Source organism: Neopelma chrysocephalum, unplaced genomic scaffold (assembly GCF_003984885.1).
Source record: "Neopelma chrysocephalum unplaced genomic scaffold, ASM398488v2 Primary Assembly neopelma1_62, whole genome shotgun sequence".
Taxonomy (NCBI): Eukaryota; Metazoa; Chordata; class Aves; order Passeriformes; family Pipridae; genus Neopelma; species Neopelma chrysocephalum.
In genome coordinates, this window is record NW_020897719.1 from 8368905 (window position 1) to 8378547 (window position 9643).

A 9643-nucleotide genomic window follows, 5' to 3' on the forward strand; every position below is an offset into this window, starting at 1 on the left:
GCAGCAAGGAGATGAGTGTTAGCTGCAGAAGCTGCTGGAGAAGCAAATTAAATACTCAGGTGGTTAAACCAAGATCCATGTGACTATGGCTGTCTGTCAATACTTCCATTTGAAGAAATTTTTATTTAACCCTGGTGTGTCCTCAAGAGCAGGAGTCACTTCAGTGACAGCACTGCAGACATCCCAGGAAGGAAGCAAATAAATTCACAGCTGATTAAGCTAATTTTAAACAAATCCATCTTCCATTTTATCAACTTGATATATATGATTCTAGAATTTCATGTTGCTTCACATATGCTTACTTTGTTATTTTGTGAAAAGAAATATACCAAATACCTGATCCTGTTAAGTCATTATATAGCTTTTACAAAGTCGCATTAACACTTAGGAAATTATAATATTGCAATATCACTTTAGAGGCAAGGTAGTTTAAGAATGGTTCACAAATTGTACACACTGTTGCCTGCATCAATGATAATTTGGATTGAAATGCATGTTATTTTAGTTGGAAAACACACTTTGTAATAAGGCCAGAAACTTCATAAGAAATTTTTAAATTATCTTTTAATCAGTTGCTTAATAATATCTGTTTTGATAATAAATAGGAAAAAATAACAGCAGGAAAAATAGAACTGCTGGTCCATTTAATTCTACTTGGAGACAGCTTCCAGACTTTGTCAAAGTATTGGCAGAAATACAAGGCTAGTCTATCTTCAGCACTGCTCATCCTGCCTGTAGACACAGCGTTGAGATACAGGTATTAGAATAGAACAAACTATTCGCAATAAAAATATTTGGTATTGGAAGAGCTTGGTTTTGTTTCTTGTATCTTTTGGTGAAGTGCTCTGCCTGCCCTAAATGTGAGACCCAGGGATATAAAACTAGCACTAGATAAAGCCTTTCTATTTTGATTTCTTGACTCTTTTGGTGCAGACTTAAATATGAAATCTGAATATTTCAATAGCAGAATATCCACGTGTTTGCACCATTCACCTTGTAATCATAGGATCTAATATTTCACCACTTTTTTTTTTCTTTCTGTTTTTCATTTTATTAACAGTCATGTTTGAAAAATAATGGAAGAAGAATTTTTTAGCTGAGAGAATATCATAGCATATCAGGTTGGAAGGGACCTCAAAGATCATCTGGTCCAACCTTTCTTGGCAAAAGCACGGTCTAGACAAGATGTCCCAATATGGAGTCCATCTTAATCTTAAGAGAGTCCTATGCTGGGGAAAGCACCACTTCCCTGGGGAGAATATTCCAATGGCTGATTGTTATTATTGTGAAAATTTTTTCTCCTGTGTCCAGTTGGATACTTCCCAGGAATAACTTGTACCCATTATCCTCTGCCTTTTCCACCTGACTTCCTGTAAAAAGGAAGTCTCCATCTTCTTTATAGTCAGCCTTTAAATACTGGAACATGGGGTTAAGGTTTCCCCTAAGTCTTGTTTTCTCGAGGTTGAACAGACCCAGCTCTCTCAGCCTTTCCTCATCCGTCAGGCTTCCCAGTCCTTTGTTCATCTTTGTGGCCTTTCTCTGGGCCCTCTCCAGGCCAGATTTTTTTGTTTAATGGGGACCAAAATTAAACACAGTATTCCAGATGTGTCCTGACCACCACTGAGTAGAGTGGGATAATGGTTTCTTTGTCTCTGCTGGTGATGCCCTTTTTGATGCAGCCCAGCATTCTCTTGACTACTTTGCCAAGGCAGCAGCACACTGCTCACACATATTGAACTTCTTGTCCACCTGCATCCCCAGGCCCCCTTCCAAAGAGCTGCTCTCCACCAGGTAGATTCCAGCTGGTGCTGCACTTCTGGATTATGTTTTCCCAACTACGGGACCATACGCTTGTCCTTGTTGAACTTCATAAGGTTTTCAATGACTTGAGAATGAAAATATAATCAAATCTTAGAAGCAACCCTAAATATTTATGGCCATCTTTGTTAATGTAAATGTTGCTTACTGCAGCTGTTAAGCTTTCCATGATCTCTATTTTTTGGGGGGGTTTTTTGTTGTTTGTTTTTTTTTTTTTTCTGTCTAGGGAGTAAAAGCACAGGTCCTGACTTGTTTTATACTCAGACAAACATCTCTCATCTTCTAGATATCTACAAGAATAGATTCATAAGTGATAATAGTTCATCCAATATACTGAGAATAATATGATCAGGTCTATTCTTTTGTTAATTATTTCCCAGAATTTTGTTTTTACAATGCTGAGACATTATGTTCTGAATTCCCAAGAAATGCCATATAAACTACCAAGCCTTTCCACACAATAAACTTCTTGTAATGATCTCATATTTTCTAGGAGGTATTTGTCTACCTCATAAAATCATCACATAACAACACAATTGGCAGCTTCTGTTCTGCAAAAGCAGATTATAATGGCAGGTCAAGGTTAACACATATTGGCAGAGCTTTGTGAGGAAGTTTGTAATTCTTCTTCTGACTTCCCATTTCTAAAAGATCACTTAACAAGATTATTCCAGGATTCATATTTTCTACTTATGAGTTACACAATAAGCTAAATAAAGGCTATGTCTGCTTTGTGATAATATCATTATAAAATATTGTAATCACTGCATACATAGTATGGAAATAGTATATTTGTATATAATAGTATATATAACGTAGTATAACAAAATAATCTATATTCTTCTGTCATAGCTGTTGAATATTCTTTGAGCTATTATCTTCACAGTGTTTCCTCTGTAGGTCCACTTTAAGCACACTATGATAGCTCTGGCCTCTCTGAGTCTTTTTTAGTCCTGTTCTCAAATATTCTTTACATGTCATGAATTCTTCAGTGCAATATTTTTTTCCTTTCTTTTTCTTTTTTTTTTTTTACAAATTATCTTTAACAGCTTCAGAGTCAGATTAAGCAATCAATGAGAAATAGCACACTGAATATTGAGTAACAAATGTTACTCAATAACCATGACAAGAACAATCCATTTTACAAGTCCCAGGCTTGTCTATCCTCTCAGAATTGCTGAAAGATAAGGGCACCAGCCAGTTAAGAGAGGTGTGAATAATGACTACAACTAATGAGACATACCACAAAACCTGGACTTTTTCAAATAGTTGGCTGTTATTATCCAATCAGAATACAGAGAGCTTTTTGGTATGGAAATGTGATTAGTGATTTTTTTTTCCTTCTGACTGCCTGACACAATCCTTTTAAGGTCATTCCATATGTTCTTTTTCTCATTCTATAGGCAGTATACAGTGGATCTATTTTTTTTTCCCAGAAATTAACCGTGTTCATAATTTGGAAATGTTTCTAGAAAATTATTACTCCAACACTGATCTATATTGCAATTTGAATGGGTAATCATTTTTTGAGATAGCATTGTTGCAGTTTTTTGTGATATAGTTGTTCTGCACTTCTTTCACAGCAAGAATCTAATAATATAATGTGCGTTCTGAAGAACACATTAAAATGACATTATGTGATCAGGATGCCAATTATAGTATGACTAAAGACTAGCTATCAAGCTACAGAAAGTCAGTAATTGTGCTGATATAAATATAATGTTTATATGTCCTGAGTAGAAAAAAATTAATCCCATTTTATTACTTACATACAATTATTGACAAAACACTTAGGCATACATTTTCAAAGTGTTGTATGAGTTTTTAGCTGCATGACTCCCATTTAAGTCAATCGGAGTCACATAGTTAAAACCGCATGCAATGTTTTGAAAAATTACCACAGAGAAACCTCTCTTATTTCTTAGCCGCACAAACCATTTTATTCTCTAGTAGTTCTTCCACATGGCATGCTAATAGTGCTGGCTGTCAGTAGTCTCATTAAAATACTCCACATCTACAGGCCTTCAAATATGGTGGTCTATATATATATGCAGATTTCAAAAATAATAACATGATTTGTACTTCTATTGTTTCTTTCATCTGTTACAGGCTGGTGCTTTAAAGCTATTATTTAATTATGCCTCACATCACTCCTCCAGGTGGGTGCACTAGTAGCTGCCACCTTTGGCAGCTAACACAAGGAGACAAGGTGAGACAATGGAGGAATAAAGAATTGAACCAGCCCAGCACCAGGTCCTTGTCCCTTGTTCCAGCTATGAAATACTCCCAACCCACAAAGATTCATCGTTCAATAGTATGTAATGCATATGAAATGCTAACATTAATTGGAAATGGCACCAGAGTGACCTCACTTCAGTCTACTGAGGTCTGATATTGCTTCTTTTCACTCATTAATTCATTAATTAGTTTAAAAGGGCTAATGGAAAACAAAAATATTCCATTTGCCAGGGTGTATCACTGCTGAATATTTATATAATTTTTTATTATTCATGCGGGATCATAAGTGCTTAACAGAAAAGTCATTGTGAGTTTTCCTTGTTGTTGAAATAAACACAATATAGAATTTTTAAAACACATCAATTTAAAGGACTGATGGGATCTTCTTTATAATTTGTCTTTGGGAGGCTAAAGAAGATCTAGGAAAACAATTTTATGAACAGCTTAGTATATTGACAGACATCACAACTCAAACACTTCCACTATGCACTGATGGCCTCAGCAGAATGGCATCATATGAAATCTTTGTGATAAGTATAGTTCTCTCTTAGGTAAAAGAAGAGATTTGTACTTGTTCTTTGATTAAATGAAGAAGCACACAAATAAAGTACTGATCATTATTAGTACCTATATATAAAAATAGTAACTAATGTTTTTATGTACATGCTTAAGAAATTGAAAAATTTTAAATTTACCATTAGCTAGGGTGTTAAATTCATCAGTCTGGAGTTTTGGGTATAGAGCTTTTTGTTGAGACATATGTATATATTATATACTTCCAATAAGTATTTTTTAGATTCATTTCAGTTCTTCAGAAACATAGACTTTCCTGGACAAAAGAGAATTAGCTTTGTCTGGCAGATATCAGTTTATTCTTGTGAATTGAGATGCATTCAGGTTTTCATAAACTGTAACTGACCTCTTTATAAACAGAAATATTAGCCACACCCAGGTTTCCTTAGAACAGAAAATATAAATTAGTGCAAAATAAAGGTCATAATGATTAAATATTTTCACAAAATAAAAACTAAAATTCAATAAGATTCCACTTACCATCCTATTTTATTTAACAGCAAGACATTTTTTGTGTTTGACTGCAATAGTATTACCATGCTCTAAGACAAAAAATTGTTTTTCCTAGTCGATTGTACCCTTGTGCCTTTGTTGCTTGTATTTCTATCCACATTGAGTGCATTACCCATTGTTAAATGATTGATAAAAATTGTTAAATAAGGCAAACACTATATTCAGTGTAGTGTAATGAGGCCTATCAAGCAGGAGAAATACTTCTCATCATGATATTAAAATTAAATGTAGCATTTTACAAATTCTTGACATAAATAAAGAGGTTATTTATCTGGACCAATGCTTTCTTGTAAGCCCAGTGTTCTGTATAAGTCGTTGCTAAAGTACATATTTTACTATGTAGAATACCTTAATTTTCTTCTTCTCAAATGCATTTTGAACTTGCAATCATTAAACATAGCATAGTCTGCAACTGTACGGCTTTCCTATGTAGGGTTGTAACAGCTATTGCAGTCTTATTTCACATGCAGTTTTGCATATCCGTAAGAATTTGTTTTTCCACATAAAATGTGATACGTCTACTCATATTTAATTGCCTATGGTAAACACAGTTTTATTTCTGACTACATTAAAATATTGAATTTAGCAGCTGTCTCTATGTGCACAGTTACCCACACACCCTTCCTTTCCCCTCCAATTCTAATCAAGAATATTCCCAAGCTAAAGGAAAATAACAAACTAGCAGGTATAAGACATGTAGTACCTGTCATCAGTGTACAAAGCAATGATGGAGCCAGTATCACATCCAGTTGTCTTTGGCTACTTTTCCTGATGACAAAATAGTCAAGGAGAGCTGAATCCCTTGAAATGAGTTTACATTAAGTCTCAAAAGCAGACTTTTGGGCCAGTATCTAAATACTTGCCCATTGTAATTGCATAGCAAATATAAGGTCTATCTCTGAATACCACTGACTTTTTTTTTTTAATTTAAAATCCACCGGTTTCATCTTTTTAATGATGTTGCTCTACTCTTTTGAAACTGACCTTTAATATAAAATTCTCTGTCATACCTTATTTAGAATGTGACAGAGACTTACCTGCCATGCTTTTCACAGAAACTTTCATCTTAATGTAATCAGTAATGTTTCCTGTTTTGTTAAATGATTTTCTCTGTTTTCTATACATTTATTATTTTTAAATTTATTGAAACAATTCCTTCAAATATTGATGTAGGAGCATGGATCAACAATTACTTACTCACCTTAGGTGCTAGATTATGGAATAGAATTCATCTGTAAAAGTAAAGATGATGTGTTATTACCAATGTCTTTGAAAATTTGAAATCCTCTTCTACCTTAGCTTTCGTAACTGTTCTTCATGGTATATGTTCTCCCCCTCAAGGAAGTCCCTTAATTGTTTTTTGTTTGTTTGTTTTTAGTAGTTCCTTTTGGTAGTTCCTTCTCCTTAGCTTGTGATAGATAAGACTTCAAAATTGAAATCTTGATAAATTCTCGTTTCCCTCTTAGCTCCTTCTCTCATTTATCTATGATCTTATTTCCTGAGAGAATTTCAGCTACATAGAAGGGCAGATGGTTCACAAACTCCATTTCTTGTGGTTCATTTCCTTTTAAGTAATGTGGGGTTAATTATTTTGAATTAATATTTGATTATTTATTTTTCTGTAAAGGAGTGATTCCTAATGCTTGGCAAAAAGTTAAAATACGTTATTAAAACAAATTTTGTTTGTATTTGATGCATCTCTTTGCTAGACAGTTAGCTATATGAAATCTTTGTATATTTATTTCAGTAAATATACTGTTAATATGCAGTCATGTGAATTTTAATGGATATCTCCATTCTATTTGTATATGTTTTTTAGTCTAGTTCAACTGAATGAGTATCATGCTTTTGTAGTTGATATCTTCAGAAAAGGTTATTCTCCTAAAGAAGCACAAAATAGTTCATATTTTTTAGTACAAGCAAAACAGACTTAACTTTCTTCTAAATAAGGAATGCATAACTTTATCTAACAATTTTTCATTTGGTTAGGAATGCTAAATTTAATCGTGCAAATACTGCTTTATTGGCTGAAGGCCTAAAAGTGGTATAGGAAACATATAGTTTGTGAGTCCTATAAGGAATTGTACATATGCTGCATGGCACCCAAACCCTTGGAAGCATTCAGGTAGCAGATGAAAGGACATTTCAAAATGTCACTGTCATTTTTAAAAATGAAATTTAGACTTTTAAATCACTGAGATAATTTCAATATTTTTGTGTAAGCACTGTATAGAACCAAAAAGGCGAGACAGTTCAGTGTTGTCTAATGATCAAATAAAAGCAGAATAAACTTCTTGGAAAAGTAAATTCATAAAGGAAATAGAATTTTTGTTCAAGAGCATGAGCCTTTATATATAGAATTACATGTGTTCACAAGATAATGAGACATATGACATAACAGTCATCTAAAGAAAGGGTGCACTTAGTACAGAAGTCATTGAACTACATGAAAAATAACAGCTTAGAATTGCAAAATATTCAAGTACAGGTTACAAAATCCTGGGGTCTGTCAAAACAGAATAGATACACAACTGGAATGAAGATTCGGTGTTATGAATGTCTGACCTGTGTCACAGGTGCATGGCTCTAAAAATGCCCTCTGCTAGAGAGTGGGTAGTACTCCTGCAGGCTTTTGGATAGTCTGAGTACAGCTAACTGGATCCAAAGTGCTCTTGAATGAGCAAGCGGGACAAGAACCTCTGGAACTGAGTAGACAGCAGGCATTTGCTGAGCATGCAAGTATCCTCACAAAATTCTCATTATTGTTGCTTAGAAGAAATAGACATTCTCCTGCAAGTTTAGTAATTTTTGTTTTCATACTATTACTCACTAGCTAAATAATGACTTTTGTCATTATTTTAAAATAAGAAGTTGTCAGCTGCCTTTTCATGAAGGTCCTCATTTGGCACAAATTTCCATTAAGTATGTATAAGGCAAAATATCTGTTTGTTCATCTGTTATTATCTCCTTATATTTATTTGGGTGGCATTAGCTTAGGTGTGGAACATAAATAATCCAGGGTGTCAGAGATATCCTGTTATTTGAATACATTGTCTTTTATTTCCTTCTTCATGAGAAAAAAATTTAAAAGGAAATTTAGATCTTTTCATTCACAAAATATGAGCATCTCTGAAATGACTCATGGTGAAAGAAACCTGGAGGCATTCTTCTGCTGACCTAACCATCCATATCTGCCAGTATTGCCAGCAACAAAGCAGCAAAGTGTTTTGCAAAGTGGTTATTTTTGCAACTTTATGTTTTGTTTAGGCACTTGGACTGTTGAACATTTACTTATGCAAGGTATAACTCATATGAGATTCAAGAACCTATGCATGCAATAAAATATGTCTGACCAGGAAAGATTTAAAAACTCCATTTAAAAATTACAAGATGTGTATCAAGAATATCTGTAGATTATTTGCTTGTAGTGTACTACAGCTGTGCCCTGAGTTAACGCTGTCCTTTTAAGTGAAAATGTTATCTTATTACGGCTAAGAGATTATGGATGTTAAATTAAGAAGTGAGAAGAATAATGGATGTTGACAGGAGGTGGAGTATGATTGACTTTACCTGGTTTCAAAAGCATGTTCTTCTTCCAAGCCACATTGACTTCAATTTCTAGGATTAAGACTAACATATTTTTTTAAAAGGTTCTGTTAAAAAAAAGTGCTTCTTACTGTAAAGTTACTCTTGTTTTAGGCAGATTTTATTTAGCACAAGCAGGATTGACATTGAAATAAAATACAACAGGTTTCCCAGTTGATTTTGATTTAATGGACATCTTTGGTAGAGGACCTCAGGGTAGGCTGGCTCTAGCTATTTATCTTTATACTGGATGGTTTATATATTTTAAGAAAGTGACAAATGGCTGCTTTAAAAAAACTCATTATGGTAATTGATTATTATAGGAAAACCTCAGAAACTTTATGAAAGAGAGACATATTCTCTAAGTGTCTTAGCTTTAAACCAGACTTGTAATTAGAAGAATCCATAAACATTTGTCACATTGTGAGAGGTTCAGTCAGAAGGTTTAGAATAAAACTGTGGAGGCACTTTATTGTTCTGTGTTAAAATCACATACTTTAGTGATTTTCCCTTACCCCAGAGAGATTAATTTGCCCAGCTGAACAGAGGACCACACACATTTTCAGGACTCCTCTAAGCTGAGTCCCACAAGAATTTTCCTGTGTGTGACTCTGAGGGGGTGACCGGAATCTTGGATTAATACATTTCTGAGTTTTGTTGTGGAGCCATATTTTCAGTGTAGAATTTGTTCAGGAATTTTAGCTATCTATGGTCCCACCCCTTTTTCTGCTTGGTCTCTTCATATATCTGAAACTTTGGGTGTCCCAGAAGGAAACTCACTGATCTCACATTTGCCTCCTTGCTTCACCTTCCTTATTTTAGTTATAGCTCATTCTGAGCAAGTTCTGAGAGATTCCAGTCCTGAATCCATATGTAAGATGGCCTTTAACTCATATTTAATTCAAGGCCTTATAGT

The 9643-nt window shown here is 34.2% G+C and overlaps 1 long non-coding RNA gene across 2 annotated transcripts; it reads right to left on the reverse strand.

Moving 5' to 3' along the window:
• Positions 1 to 580: 580 nt before the first annotated feature.
• LOC113967016 lies at positions 581 to 6704 on the reverse strand. 2 transcript variants are annotated; one of them, XR_003534054.1, is made up of 4 exons: positions 6344 to 6704; positions 5846 to 5910; positions 4752 to 5013; positions 581 to 732 (listed from the first exon to the last, which is right to left on the reverse strand). It is a non-coding gene; the product is annotated as an uncharacterized LOC113967016 (long non-coding RNA). The 2 variants fall into 2 exon arrangements; XR_003534053.1 differs by lacking the exon at positions 5846 to 5910.
• Positions 6705 to 9643: the final 2939 nt, after the last annotated feature.